Below are 15,813 nucleotides of genomic sequence, written 5' to 3' on the forward strand. Positions count from 1 at the left end.
AGATATGTGGATCAATTTCTTCAACCCCATGTTAAACAACAATTTTCATACCTTTGAGATACTACAGAAGTGCTCCTAGAATTAGAGAGAATAGTATGGCAAAATTATTTTTGGCTGGTGACCTATGATGTTACCTCAATATATACAGTGATAAAACATGAACAGGGACTAAAAGGTCTACGACACTTCCTGCAACAGGACAATCATATGAGGGAGGATCAAATCCAATTTATCATAGATAGTGCCTAATTCCTTTTAGAACGCAACTACGTGTGGTATAAGGGACAACATTATCTGCAAATACAAGGCACGGCGATGGGCACCAGGTTCGCCCCGAGTTATGCCAACCTCCTCATGAGCATGTGGGGGGAGGAGGCCATTGGGCAGGTTGGCACCCTCTGGACAGGTCTGGTGCTATACAAACGCTGCATTGAAAACATCATAATAATATGGAGAGGGGAGGAAAATTCCCTCAAAGATTTCTTGGCCACAATGAACATCAACACGTACAACTTGACATTTACTATGAAATACAGCATGAATAGAATAGAATTCTTAGATCTAGAAATATTCATAAAAGGCCATAAAATAAAAACCCCAAAAAATGCATGAAGCCAGTAGATGTTAATGGCTATATATTAACCAACAGTCATCACAATCCAATCTGGCTCTCGGGTACACCTGGCGGCCAATTTGCAAGAATACGTCGGAATTGCACTGACGTACAACATTACATCGAACAAGGAGAGAAACTTAAGCAGAAGTTTAGAGAAAAAAATTATGATCCCAACATAGTAGATGGTGCGTTTAACAGTGTGAAAGACATAGATAGAGGGGAACTACTCAAATAAAACTATAACAAAAAGAAAGAACAGTTTGGACAGGATGTCCTATTTGTTACTCAGTATTCAGATTCTGCCAAAAAATTACATCAGATTCTAAAGAAACATTGGCACATACTGGCAAAGGATGAGGACCTAGAAGCTCACCTGCCAGTTTGTCCCAAACTCATTTTTAGAAGGGCCCCTAACCTGAGTTCACAACTGATAACAAATCATATACCAAAGAATAAGGTAACCAACACTTGGCTAGACAAAAGAAGCCCTACTATCGGCTTCTTCTACTGTGGCAGATATATCAACTGTAGAAAATTAGGCTGTAGAAGCACTAAGCCGGTTCACCAATTCAGGTCACAGGTAACAAAGGAAATATTCAATGTGAAACAATTTCTGACATGTGATTCCACCAATGTAATCTATCTGATGGAGTGCCCCTGCAAGCAACAATATAGGGGCAGGACCACTAGAAAACCGAAGGTTCGTAGAGCCGAACATATAGCCAATATAGAGAAGGGCTATTTGGCACATAGTGTCTCCCCTCATTTTCTACAAAGACATAATCAGACACCAGATGGTCTTAAGTTGCGAGCCACAGCACAGGTAAAATAGAACTGGAGAGGTGGAGATTTCCTTTAAAAAATAAATAAAGAAGAGGCGGCTTGGATATTTAAATTAAAAACATTGACGCCTATGGGGTTAAACATTGATTGGGAGATGGCTTCTATCATTCTTAAAGATAGGTGAACTTTATCTTGCTTATGAAGCTAATATAACTGAAATGGATAGTAAATATTGGAATTATTAGGAGAGCTAGTGTGAGCTAGCCAGGTCCTGTAATATACCTCCAAGGCAGATCCAGGGGCCTGATTCATTAAGGATCTTAACTTGAGAAACTTCTTATTTCAGTCTCCTGGACAAAACCATGTTACGATGCAAGGGGTGCAAATTAGTATTCTGTTTTGCACATAAGTTAAATACTGTCTGTTTTTTCATGTAGCACAAAAATACTTGATAGCTTATTTGTACTGTGAAATTTAAAGTTGATATTTGTGTGCTACATGAAAAAACAGACAGTATTTAACTTATGTGCAAAACCGAAAACTAATTTGCACCCCTTGCATTGTAACATGGTTTTGTCCAGGAGACTGAAATAAGAAGTTTCTCAAGTTAAGATCCTTAATGAATCAGGCCTCAGTTTTGTAAGTCTATGCATGGTTTTAGGTCTGTTTTTATAATTACCACACATATCTCTATATATGGGTATATGTTTTTTAGTGCCTTTGTAGAAAGAAGTTGATGACTACACAGGTGGAAGTACCTGTTTTTTTTATTTATTGTATCTAATCATTTTAAAATGTACATTATTTTAATCTAATTTATATGGATTGTGCATCCATGTTTTTAGCGGTTACTGGTAAATAATGTATGTTACAAAACATATACTATATGTGAGTGACATGTATTAGCGCGTGGAAACAAGGATTCCTTATTAGCCAACTACCTCTGCCTATATAACACTGTATGTCCACATCAGCAATGGCTGCTTGCCAATACATGTATGAAAGTCTGATACTGATTGCTACATAGATATATATAGATTGGCATTACTTTATAAATGGCATGCCTATAACTATATACTGTATTACTCCTAAGAATCATACTGACATTTATAATGATGTTCATCTATATATCTAATCCGTTCCCAAGACCCAGCATTTTATTAGCTTTTTTTTTAGTTTTTCTCTTCAACAAGATGTAGCTATTCAGTGTGTACAATAAATACTATTGATGTTATTGTTTAATTAACCACATAAGACCAGAGCCAAACACGCAAAATGCGTTTTATACATCATAGAACAGTGTTTATCACCATCTGCGCATGCACAATATACTAATGAAGACATAAGTGCTCATTGAGGCATCCGGCATCAGTATTTAGAAACCATCAGTTGCTGGCAAGTATTACCCTCTTGAAAAAGTCAAATTTTGATGAAACGCGTTGAGGATTAGACACGCTGTTACTCTAACAGATTACTCCTACACCTTGTACCTATATGGTCTTACATGTAAGTGGATCCACATCATTTTTTCCATCTAACTGTAAGTGGTTACTATATTTTCTACAGCAAGTCTTAGGATGGTTTACCCTAATTCGTGACTATTTGATTTATTTACATGTACATGGGGAGATAATCATCTGACAACAAGATATGACACAATCTATCAAGTTACTACGGTGCTACAGACAACATGCAGAATTATGGACTAACTTTATTGGACTCTCTATGGTGATTTGTGCTTATAGATAATGCATGTGCATTTTATACATAATCCTTTACTTATACACCATTGACTTGATATTACTCTTCATTACTGATACTAGAGGGTTTCTTATTAGCAATCAGTATAGCAATTGAGCACTATCACTTTGTTTCAAAATATGCTTTGAATAAACAAATAAAGACTATTTTATTGGAAACTATTGTTTCAATAAGGAAACCTGTTAAGTATCCTATATTATTTATTATACTGATTTTAACTTTGTAAGAGGAATTTATAATGTGAACGTGCATAGTAAAAATGTAAACAATTACTTTTTTCGAAAGTCACCATAACTTATTCAAAAGTTTAAGTATTCTTTCCCGCAGCTATTCTTTAAAAAGCAAACATATTATATGACATACTGGATTGCAATAAAATAGTTACGGACCTTACTTTCATTTTGACTAGTAACACCAGCTTAATGATTTACAGCTTTTCACTTTTATACTTTTTGGAAAATATATATAACCGCACAAACTGTTTAGAGCTTGTAAGTCCTGTCACTTTGATTTGGAATTCCATTTGGTTTTGTTCAACATGAAAGCCTTAATAGTGGTTTGTTTTCTGCTGTCATCACTTCTAGCCGTAGGTAAGTGTTTCTGGAATGAAAAGATGCCTAAATATTGATAATATCCTAAGTATTACATGTACTATATATTAAAAGTAATGTTATATTCAGTTAGACATTTCCTTACAGAATTGAAGAAGTTAAGGATCAAAATCTGGTTTCTGGTCTATGATTTATATTATTATTATTATTATTATTATTATTATTATTATTATTATTATTATATGATATATGCTACTACTACTACTACTAATAATAATTTATAAAGCACCAACATATCCTACAGTGCTGTACAAAATAAGTAGTACATAAAATGATAGCAATAATATAGGATTGAGAACTATATATAGGATTGAGAACTTTGCTCAAAAGAGCTTACAATCTGAAAGGTAAAAGGGAAGAAACTAGAGTCAGATACCCTCACTACCTCTCAATCTTCGGTTGTGCTGCCCACTGCTGTTACAGAGGTTGTAGATGGCTGGTAGGAGGGAGGGACCCAGAAATCCAGAGCAAATTGAGGATGAAATACGATTATCAAAAACATTTAAACAAGGACATTTTTGGGTTGAAATTTGGCTAAGTCGCTATGAACAGAATTTTGTGGGCTTCCTACAACACTAATGTCTGGTAAATGACTGACACGATTTCAAATAATGTTACTTCTTTTGAAATAGCAATTTAATTCTTTAAAATTAGGCAAGCTGCTTTAAGAATTATTATTAATGAAATCTTAAATGCAGTTTTTATATGTATATATTTCCAAATAGTGGAGAAGCCTATCACAAAAATGGCACAGCATTACAGAAAATTAGGCCTGGGGAGTGGACTAATTTGTCCTGATTTTCCAATCAGCTATATTATGTATTAAAGTATGTAAAGATTTTAAAGAAAAGCCAATTGTGAAGAGGCTGTGAAATAAATATTTTTTTCTTCCTGTAGGTTATTCTTTGTCGTGTATTGAATGTATAGATTGGGATGCAGACACTTGTACAGGACCCGAAAGAAAGTGCAAAGCGGATGAAGATGCTTGTATATCTTTACTCTTTGAATATAGTATGTTATGTACCATATGTTATGTGTCTAAAAGAATATTTGTTGTGGTGTAGATCTATAGCTACAGGCTGCGTCTATCTGGTGTATTGAGTGTGCTTTCTCACAATGAATTGAATGTGTATCTGAAATATTGTGTAAGAGGCTGTTTGTATCGTTTTAAATTTTGCCTGCAAAGTTGCTGAATAGTGGCAATTTGCAGAAATCGGACCTAAATACATTTACCCCTTAGTCACATTTAGTTTGTAAATAATTTGTGCCAAGTTAAATATGTAAGTTTCAATAGTCCCACCCTGTAGTGTGATGGGCTAAATATTATGCCACATCCTGGATTTAATTTAGTTATTACCTAAACAAATTACTTACATAAAATCTGTAAAAAAAATAAGAAAGTAGGTTGAATTATTAACACCATTATATCCAAATCATTCAGTTTACAGGAAACAACAGTGTCCGCTAGTTATGCGTGCGTGCATAGCAATAAAAATAAACTTGTTTAGTACTTGAAAAACCTGCACAGTTATTTCTTCAGTAATGTGATATATGTGCATATTCTGTATGTTTGTGTAAAAGGGTAGCTATGTACCCCTGATTGGTTGCCATGAGCAACATCCCGCAGCTTGATAAATTTACCCCCAGGTTTCTGAAGAGGTGGGATATGTACAGCTCTGCTGGTTCCCTGTAGATTTTTGACATCTTGTACCCAGTTGTGTGGTATTGCCCAGCCTTTAATATTGCTCAGGCACAGTCTGTGTCTGAAAACACAGCGGGCATCATGTAAGAACCTACTTTGCCTGTGCCAATCTTCGCATGCGCAGCCTGCGTTTAAAGACGCGTCAATTCACACCGCACTTCGATGAGATCATCGCTGGTGGCGAATTCAATAGCAATCGTTCCTTCAAGGTCTGAATTAATTTATTTAAGTTTGCAGATGGTATACACAGGGGTGTACCTTTTGGGACCAGAATCCAAGCATATCCCTCACATCTCACAGCAAAAAGTAGGACACAAGCGTACTTCATACTCATACATTATTGCAATGTGGTAACATCACCACACAGTGGGCTCCGGATATTATTTAATATGAAATATCCCTATGTCCTACATGGGACACGCAGTATCTGGTATGGACAGGGGCGGGCTGGCCCAGGGGGCAGGGGGGCAGCGGCTCCCCGGGCCGCTCAGTCAGACCGCTATTAGGGCTCGGATGCAATATACAACATTGTTCCCCGGTGGCCACATCACATGACAGGCGATGCGGCCGCGTCATCAATGATGCGATGTGATGCGGCCGCCTGTGTGCCCCCCGGGCGTCCCTCTCCCAGCCTGCGACTGGGTATGGATGCTATGTGCATTGACTAATGCTGGTTCATGGCCCTAGCACTAAGCTTCCCAGGTGTCAAGGACACCCAATAGATGTCCAGCGATGACAGCAGATGCTATAGAGTGTGGCTTCCATGTGTGTGGTGAGACTGATGTGGTAGTTATACTACTGGGTGTACGGTAAACAAAAGATACTAAGTGGATGTGCCTGAGGACCTTACATGGCTCATTACTTCTATGTATAGACTTCATGCTCCCTTTTCATTTCCTTTCCTATTATTTGCAGGCGATTTTATGATTTTTTATCGATTATGTGGAAAGGAAAAATCAAGCTGTAGTAAATCGGGGAGTGTTGGTGTAGATTTGGAATCGGTGAAGTTTGCAACTTCTTGTTGTTCTAAAGATAACTGTTTACCATCTAAACCTATAGGTGAGTGATATAACATCATTGCTTGCTACCAAGTATTATTATTATTATTATTATTATTATTATCATTATTATTATCCTAATATTATTATTTGTAAAGCGTCGTTCATGGTCCAGCATACAGGAATTCCAATTGCCTTGGTACCTTTTTTCATTCGTAGAAATCTGCTGATGGAAACGCTTGTCCATGCTCATCACTAACAACCCCAAGATTTTCTAAAGGAAGTCTAGGTTGGAGTGCAAGAAGTGAAGTATTAAAGACATGTTGCATCCCAGAGCTGTGTATGAATCCACTAGGTCACTCCCTAGATCACTCCCTAGATCACTCCCTAGATCACTCCCTAGATCACTCCCTAGATCACGATAGTTTTCTGCTTTATGATTTCCAAGAAAAAAAAAGAACAGATAATTTTGAAAGGCAACCAGGCTGCTTTTTCCATTGGATTTAACAGTTTCTGAAAATTTTCATCATCCATCACTGATCTCATTTGTGGCCCTATAAAAATTCCTTCCTTCAGTTTTGCATCACTTACTTTTGGAAATTTAGATTTCTAATGCATGATTGCAGCAGAGTTTTTTTTTCAATTGCTTTTACAAATTGCTCCATCCATCCTAGTTTAATATGCAGTGGAGGTAAATGCACTATTCAGGATTCACTAAAGGGGTATTTAACACATTGTTCCGCCCAGGATTAAGAGAATTACATTTAGGCCATTGCTCTCTAATGTAGTGAGACTTCCTATCCCTGCTTTCCCATTCACACAGGAAACAGTAGAATTTAATGCATACTTGCCAACATTTTTTTTTTTTTTTCCGGGAGATGCCGGCTGGGACGTGGGCGTGCAGGGGGCGGGGCTGCGAAATTGCGTCATTTTGGCCCCGCCCCCGTGACGGAATGACGCAAATCGCGTCATTTTACAGTGGGGGCGGGGCTAAACGCCGCGATTCCGGGTGAATCGCGGCGTTTAAACTAAATTTTTCCCCCTTCCTATCAGGGAGATTGCCACACTCGTCCGGGAGACTCTCGCAAAATGCGGGAGTCTCCCGGACAATCCGGGAGAGTTGGCAAGTATGATTTAATGTACCCAAGTTGCAAACCCAGCAATAAAGCAATGACCTTCAAATCACCACAGATATTCCAGTAATATTTTCATACTGGACATTTTCTAACAACAAATTCTTATTTTCATACCCCTCTTTCATATCAACGACATTCAAACTAACTTTTGATGAGTCTATGAACAATCGCCACTCATCCGGCCAGTGTTTATGTCCAAGAGCCTCCATAACAGAACACACATTATTACAAAAAACTGTATGTATATATAAGTGTATGACAGGCCATATAGAACACTAAAATATTAAAAAAAAAAAGTAATTGTCACAAACACACTATGAGGGGACTTCAATTCCCCCCCGAAGTACCGCAGTGTAAAAACTATTATACGGTATTATTAACCTGGCTTTCTTCTCGCAGCTCAGGGAGCCGGCGTTAAAACTACCATAATAACGGTATGTACACGCACTATTACCATAATAACAGTATTTATGCGCACTATTGCCATAATAGTGTGCAGGCCACGTTACTTTTTCAAGTAACACGGCCAATTGAAATCCCCCCTATGTTCTATTTCCAAATAGTGAAGAAGCCTATTCTAAATTCTAATTAAATATTTGAATTCAGAATTTAAAACTGTTATAGAGTCACTATTCAGTTTTCTTGTGAAAACAAATCCTATTGACCAATGTTGTCAGTTGTAGCTGGTGGTGGGGAAAGTGTGTGTAGTTATTTTAAGGTAGGAGTATTATCAGCCACCAATAATGAAGCAGCCATTGACGACTGGCATTCCTGTGCAGTTACTACTGGTGTGGTCCAGTTGAAATGAGAGGAGATAGTAGAAGTTGGGGACATGAAACGTTAATTAGTCATTGTAGAAATCATAAGGCAGTCAGTTGCTAGCAACTCACCATTTATCTCAACTGAACATTCCTCGTCTGGTTCTAACTCTGGAGAAGGATTTTGCTTTCTTACAGCATGGACACTTTGTGGTTATCTGCCAGCTCTGAGTCCAGAAATCTAAAGCAAAATTCTCACTGCTGGTAACAGAGCCAGCACACTTGTTCCCCATGTCCGCAGGAAGCTTCTGCCACCAAGGAAGCTGCAGAGATACAAAAGAAGGAACAGAGATGGTAACAGCAATGGCAATTGAATTCACTGGGTCAATGTCAGGCGCCGTCTCCGCACTGACACTTGGTGCAGGAGACGGACGCCTGCACCTTCTCAGCAACCACGTCCTGTTGCCTAGCAGTGGGACACTTTCTCTGCTCACCTACCTGCAGCCAGCAAGTCTTACCGCCAAAATCTCCCTAACCCAATCAGGAGGCACCTTAGGGTATATAAAGCAGCCTCTGACACATGTCTAGTGCCAGAGTATTTGGTCTTCAGCCTTGCTCCAGCGTTTGTTCCTGTGTTGCTGTTATTTGGATTCTGACTTCTCCTTTGGTTCCTGATTCTGGCTTAGAGTGATATTTGGTATTGACCCGGCTTCCTGACCATTCTCCTGCTTCTGATTTGGCTATATCCGTTCCTCTGGTTTTGACCCGGCTTGCTGACTACTCTTCCATCCTGCCTCCTGGTGGGCCGTCACCGCCGCCTCAATTGTTACCTCGCCAGCTGACTGATACTGAGAGCCGCGACCTGCACGTCCCTTGCAGCGAAGTCCATACCTCCTTGCGGGGGTTCCTGGTGAAAACCAGGGGCGTGTTAGACTCTGCGCCTCAGTACTCAGTAGCGCCAACTGCTGGCAGGTATCCTCAATTCTACCTAGTGATTCTGACAGTAAAGCAGTTGAATTGAGATCTTATTCAGAAGATCTTCTAAACTACTCTGTCCTTGGTGTGATGAGACTGCTTTTTAACAAGATTGCTTGTAATTTTTTACTACTGTCACAATTTTTAATTGAACAAATGCACCTGTTTTATATGAAATGTATGGGTTTTATGACCAAGATGATAGTATCTGTGGGGGTGTGGTGGAAGGTTGGAAGAGGCCGTTTGTAGTAAATGTTACAGACTGAATCCTGCCTTTCTCATTTTGCATACTGTATTAGTTGCAAGGTGGCCATTTATTGGCTTTTTCAGCCCCTGCTTAATATAAAAAAATATTTGCTTATGTTATGTATGCTTTGCCTCAGCTGTGCTATGTGTGCCTTGTTCCTGAAGGAAATCTTCTGGGGCCTGATTCAATAAGGATCTTAACTTAAGAAACTTCTTATTTAAGTCTCCTGGACAAAACCATGTTACAATGCAAGGGGTGCAAATTAGTATTCTGTTTTGCACATCCGTTAAATACTGACTGTTTTTTCATGTAGCACACAAATACTTGATAGCTTATTTGTACACTGAAATTTAAAGTTGATATTTGTGTGCTACATGAAAAAACAGTCAGTATTTAACTTATGTGCAAAACAGAATACTAATTTGCACCCCTTGCATTGTAACATGGTTTTGTCCAGGAGACTTAAATGAGAAGTTTCTTAACTTAAGATCCTTAATGAATCAGGCCCCTGATTACCAGTGAGGACTACTTTTCACTAAGGGGATTAGATGAGAGGTTACATGAGTTCACATCCTCTTAACCAGGTTCATTGTAAGTTTTTGCTCTGCTTGACCAAGAAGTCCCTTACTTAGCAGAGCCAAAAAAACAGGGAAATCCAGGGTAGGTAGAGTGAGCATTAAATCTTAAGACAGCTGGAGATGGGTGACCAAAAGTGGCAATTCTCTGGGATATCTGAATTTAGGACATATGTAAAAATGCCCTGTTTAAAAGGGAAAAATAGTTGCACTTGCACAAATGAACAAGGAATGCCGGTTCATTCTTTGTGTTTCATGAATGAGTTTTATTGAGTTTGGATCTTAGGAAAACTATCTGTCACCTTTGACAGAAATGATGACACGAAACAGAAATCCTCAATAGGTGGCAGTATTACACTTGAAAAATGAAATAAATAATTAACAACGAATAGATTTTTAAAACATTTTAAAAGTTCAAGAAAATATTTTCATTCTAGAGAGATAGGGCCTCAATTGTCATTAGCCATGTTGCAATTCAGAGCGTGCACATGCAGAGAAATACAGCCTGTACTCACATATAACACACAAATGCTGGACAGCTTTATTTTAACACTGCAATTTAGAGCTAAGTAAGACTGTGACCCCCCTCACAACTCTAAATATGTCAGCACATTTTCAATTTGCCCCCCTACAGTGCAGTATGATTTTGCCAAGTTGCAAAATTGAACCTTATCTAAATAAGACACATAATTGTATTTTGCACATTTCTATGTTAAAAATATTTACAGGGTTTGTCATTTTTTTGATTTCTGTACTGTGTGCTGATTGACAAGTGAAATAGTTGTGATACTATCTTCTGAATGCTAATTGCTATATTCTGAAGAAATTAATATTCAGTTATATTTGAACTGTGTCTCCTAACTTTGAAATTATTTGGGACGGTCCACCAATTATCATTTCAAGTTATCTATGAATCATCTGCAGACCAGATCTAATATGAGGGCTGTTGCCATTTCTTCCTACATTGTAGTCATCTATGAACTGTTGTCGTCAATGGTAGAAACTGTGCTTTCTGCAAATTCTGAGCCTTCATGCTTCAGGTCTTCACCTATAGTGTTACGCTACTGATATGAACTTCTAGAACAGGTGGTAAGAAGTCTTCACCTATAGTGTTACGCTACTGATATGAACTTCTAGAACAGGTGGTAAGAAGTCTTCACCTATAGTGTTACGCTACTGATATGAACTTCTAGAACAGGTGGTAAGAAGTCTTCACCTATAGCAGCCGCCTTTCCCATAGAGCTTGTTGAGCTCATTGGTACTTGGATGTCCCCAGGTCTCAACTCTAACGTAGTAGAAGTTTTAATGCAGTAGCGTAGCTCTGAGATAGGAGACAAGGGTCGTGAGTCTGTAGCGAGCAGGATAAATGGGGGCAGGTCAGAGGTCAGAGCTGAAAAAACAAGCATAATCCAATAAACAAAGCCAAGGTCAGAGGCAATCAGAGATCAAGCAGAGTCCAGAAACAAGAACAACAGGAATCAGGCAGAGTATTCACAGCACTGGAGCTGGTCAGCAAAGTGAGGCACCAAACACTATAATCAGCAGGGAGGGCAAGCCCTCCTTGCCTTAAATAGTGACATCGGCCAATCAGAATATATGGGGCGACAGCCCTTCGAAAGAAGCACAGCCGTGCAAACAATCAATTAGGATGCACTGCGTACTCGCCATGGCTGAGTGCTCTGTTGCAGGGATGCAGCGGTGACCAGAGGAGCGTCCCAGCTATTGCCATGGCAACGGCCAGGATGTGGGGGCAGAAGTGACATCCCATCTGTCTGGGTAACAGCCGGGGCGCAGCCTTCAGTGAAGACAGTCGAGCCGCTGCCGTGGGTTATGGCCATGTAGACCCTTGCAGTTATTGAGACTGATCCATAAGGGTTTAGACGCAGGGTTTCCCAAACCCAATCCTCAGGGCTCCCCAACAGTGCAGGTTTTCTGGATCACATGTGACATAATTAGGACCACCTGTGGATCTGTTACAATGTGTCAGTCAGTAATGAATACACCTGTGCTCCAGCAAGGAGATATGGAAAACCTGCACTGTTAGGGAGCCCTGAGGACTGGGTTTGGGAAACCCTGGTTTAGAGGTTAGCAGCCATTGGACTTTGATCTTGCCTATTCCTCTTTCAAATCCTGACAGCATTTGACAACACAGGTTTACAGATACAAGTCTATATTATTATTCCTCCTATAAATTGTCAGTGAATTGGGCATGACTCGTTTTCATTTCTTCATCTGATCATTCTCTCACTACAATATTTAAAACTCACTTTCTGTGTTTTTACCTTTAGTACCAACCAGTAGCACTAAGAAAAATGGAGTGACCTGCCCCATGTGTTATCCCATATCTGATACAACAGAGTGTAATGATACTAATAAAAGGGAGTGCACTGGAGAGGAGACTAAATGCGCCACCATTGAAATGAAAGGTAAATATACAAGAATTCCAGTGCTGGTTGAACAGTAAATATACATATAAATGAGTATTATTAACTGCAAAATCTCCCCCAGTGTTTCTTTACATTTGCAACCTGTCCCCTAAGAATATAAGTGTGCTCCCATTGCAAGGACTCTGGAAACACCCTCACAAGAGCATTTTAAACCTAATTCTGTGAGTTGGCGGAAAAACAAAAAAAACAGTAAAACAACATAACCAAGGCCAGGTCAAGTCCAACCTATTACCAATTTAGGGCCATTCCTTTTAATCTAAACCAAATATTGTACCTAAAATACTGCTCAGATTAACCTAATTTTGTCTAAATTATTCACTTCAGCGTGAAAATCCGTGTGCAAGTGTATTTGATTCCCACTCTGCAAAGCACAACAATCTACTCTATCTCTCAGTTGGAGCAAACTTTGGAGCTCACACAAATGCTGCAATTATTCCCTGCAGATCCATATGCTTTGTAGTTGTGCTTTGATGGAAAACGTGAGCTGAAGTAGGAGAGCAATTTCACAAAAGAGCATTTGAGTTGTGATTCTGCCCTTCTGCGGTTTGTAAATAATCTTTACTATATTTGATTTGTGTTTCACCTCTATTGAATTCCATAGCCATATTGTCCACTCTGAGGTGAGGCATGAAAAAACACATAATTAAATAAACTCCATGATGGAACAAATGTAATTAACATAGAAACATATAATTTGATGGCACGTAAGAACCACTTGGCCCATCTAGTCTGTCAATATTTTATTCTATGGTAATCTCCAACCCTATTTAATCCTTATTTATTTTTTAGGATATACTTATGTCTATCCCAGGCATGTTTAAACTGCTCTACTGTATTATAATCTACCACCTCTGATGGGAGGCAATTACACGTATCCACTACCCTTTCTGTGAAGTAGTTTTTCCTCAGATTTCCTCTCACCCTACTTTCCCCCAGTGTCAGTGCATGTCCTCGTGTTCTAATACTTCTCTTCCTTTGAAGAATGTTTTCCTTCTGTACATTGTTATAACCCTTGATATATTTGAAACTTTCTATCATGTCCTCCATTACTCTTCTCTGCTGCAAACTACATATATATTAAGATCTTTTAGTCTTTCCGGGTAAGTTTTGTGCTGTAGGCCATGCACCATTTTAGTTGTCCTTCTATGTATAGTCTGTAATGTATTTATATCCTTCTGGAGATATGGCCTCCAAAACTGACCGCAGTATTCTAGATGAGGCCGTACCAATGACCTATACAGTGGTATTATTACTTCTTTCTTTTTGCTACTGATTCTTCCCTTATGCAACCAAGCATCTGACTTGCCTTCCTCATTGCTCTGTTACTTTGCTTACCTGCCTGTAAGTCACCTGAAATAGAGACTCCTAGATCCTTTTCCTCCTCAGTAGTTTCCATTATAGTGCCATTAATATTATATGTAGCCTTTTGACTATTGATACCCAAGTGCATGGTTTTGCATTTGTTAGCTTTAAACTGTAGTTTCCACACTCTTGACCTTTCCTCTAGTCTACCTAGATCATCAATCATTTGTTTTACCCCTCCTGGTGTGTCTACCCTGTTGCATATCTTTGTGTCATCTGCAGAAGGCATACGTTCCCTTCAATACCATTTGTAATGTCACCAATAAAGATATTAAAAAGCACTGGTCCAAGTACATACTCTTGGGGTACTCCTCTGGTAACCTTTCCCTCCTGTGAATACACTCCATTTACTACAACTCTTTATTTCCTATCCTGCAATAAAGATCGCATCCATTCAACCATTTTAGAGTCCAATCCCAGGTTTTCAAGTTTACTTAACAGTCTGAGATGTTGGACAGTGCCAAAAGCCTTACTAACATCTAGATAAGCTAGATCTACGCCCCCCCCCCCCCCTTGATCTATTACTTTAGTCACCCAGTCAAAAAAGTCAATATGATTAGTTTGACATGATCTCCCCCCAGGGCCTGATCAGGCTGCAGAGGGAGGGAGATTACTGGTGTGAGGAGGGGGTTAACGAATCGGCAGCAATGGGTTTGAAGAATTGGCTGGGGGGGTTGGGTAATGAGTTGCCTGCAATGGGTTGATGATTTGGGGGTGGGGGGGTTAGTGAATTGGCTGCAAAAGGGTTGATGAATTTGCCTAAGCGGGGTTACTGAATTGCCTGCAACCGTTGATGAATTAGATAGTGTGGGGGGGGGGGGGGGTGTTAATGGATTTACTGAGGTGGGTTAAAAAATTGGTTAAGGTGATTATTTGGCTGGAGGGGTGGCTGAGCAAATGAGTGTTTGGGTGCAAATGGAGGTGGTGTCAAACAGGTCTGGCAGATGTTAGTATTTGATTATAAATAATTTTCATATATTTTATTATCTATATATGCCTGTACTAGGGGGCTGTTTTATTTGGTCTTAATGGAGTGTTGTGTTTGAATCATTCAGGGTTTGTTAACATTTTGCACTATAATAAACTTTTTGCACATTTTCAATCTAGGACGCCAACTTTCCAGAATCCAGCTAACTAGCAACAATGCTCCAAGGACAAGAAAAATAGAACATCAGGACGTCTACGCTGCAAGATCAGGTAAGAGAGAATGGCGCAATTTGTCTAGTTTTCACTGCGCAATGTTACTGTAATGACATCTTAATGTTTGCAGAATTAAGTGTGTTTTATGTATTAATATTTTACAATTTCGTGTATATATATATATATATATATATATATATATATATACATACATACACACACATATACACACAATAGTGGAGATGGAATGGTAGATGGTTGTATGCCATACCGCCGCCACTTCTACTGTCTTCATTGTAAAACTTTTCTGAATTTCCACTTTGACCACTGTTTATACATTGGTGGTGGGCGGGGGGCGGCAACCAGTGTATTAGGCTAGGGCGGCTGGAACCCTTAATCAGGCCCTGTCTCCCCCAAAGTAAATCCATGCTGTTTGTGTTCCTGTAACTTGCTGGATTTGAGAAACTATACATCTCTTTATTTTAAGAGTGTTTCCCTCAATTTCCCTACTACTGATGTAAGACTCACTGGTCTGTAGTTGCCTCTTCCTTGCTTATACTTTTGTGCAGTGAGACTAAATTCGCTCTTTTCCAGTCTTCTGGAATTACTCTTGAATTACTTCTGACCGGTTGAAAAATTCTGTTAATGGTCTTACCAGCACCTCTTTGAGCTCTTTAATTATCCTTGGATGTATCGTCATCA

The sequence above is a fragment of the Mixophyes fleayi genome, chromosome 11 (genome assembly GCF_038048845.1).
Source record: "Mixophyes fleayi isolate aMixFle1 chromosome 11, aMixFle1.hap1, whole genome shotgun sequence".
Taxonomy (NCBI): Eukaryota; Metazoa; Chordata; class Amphibia; order Anura; family Limnodynastidae; genus Mixophyes; species Mixophyes fleayi.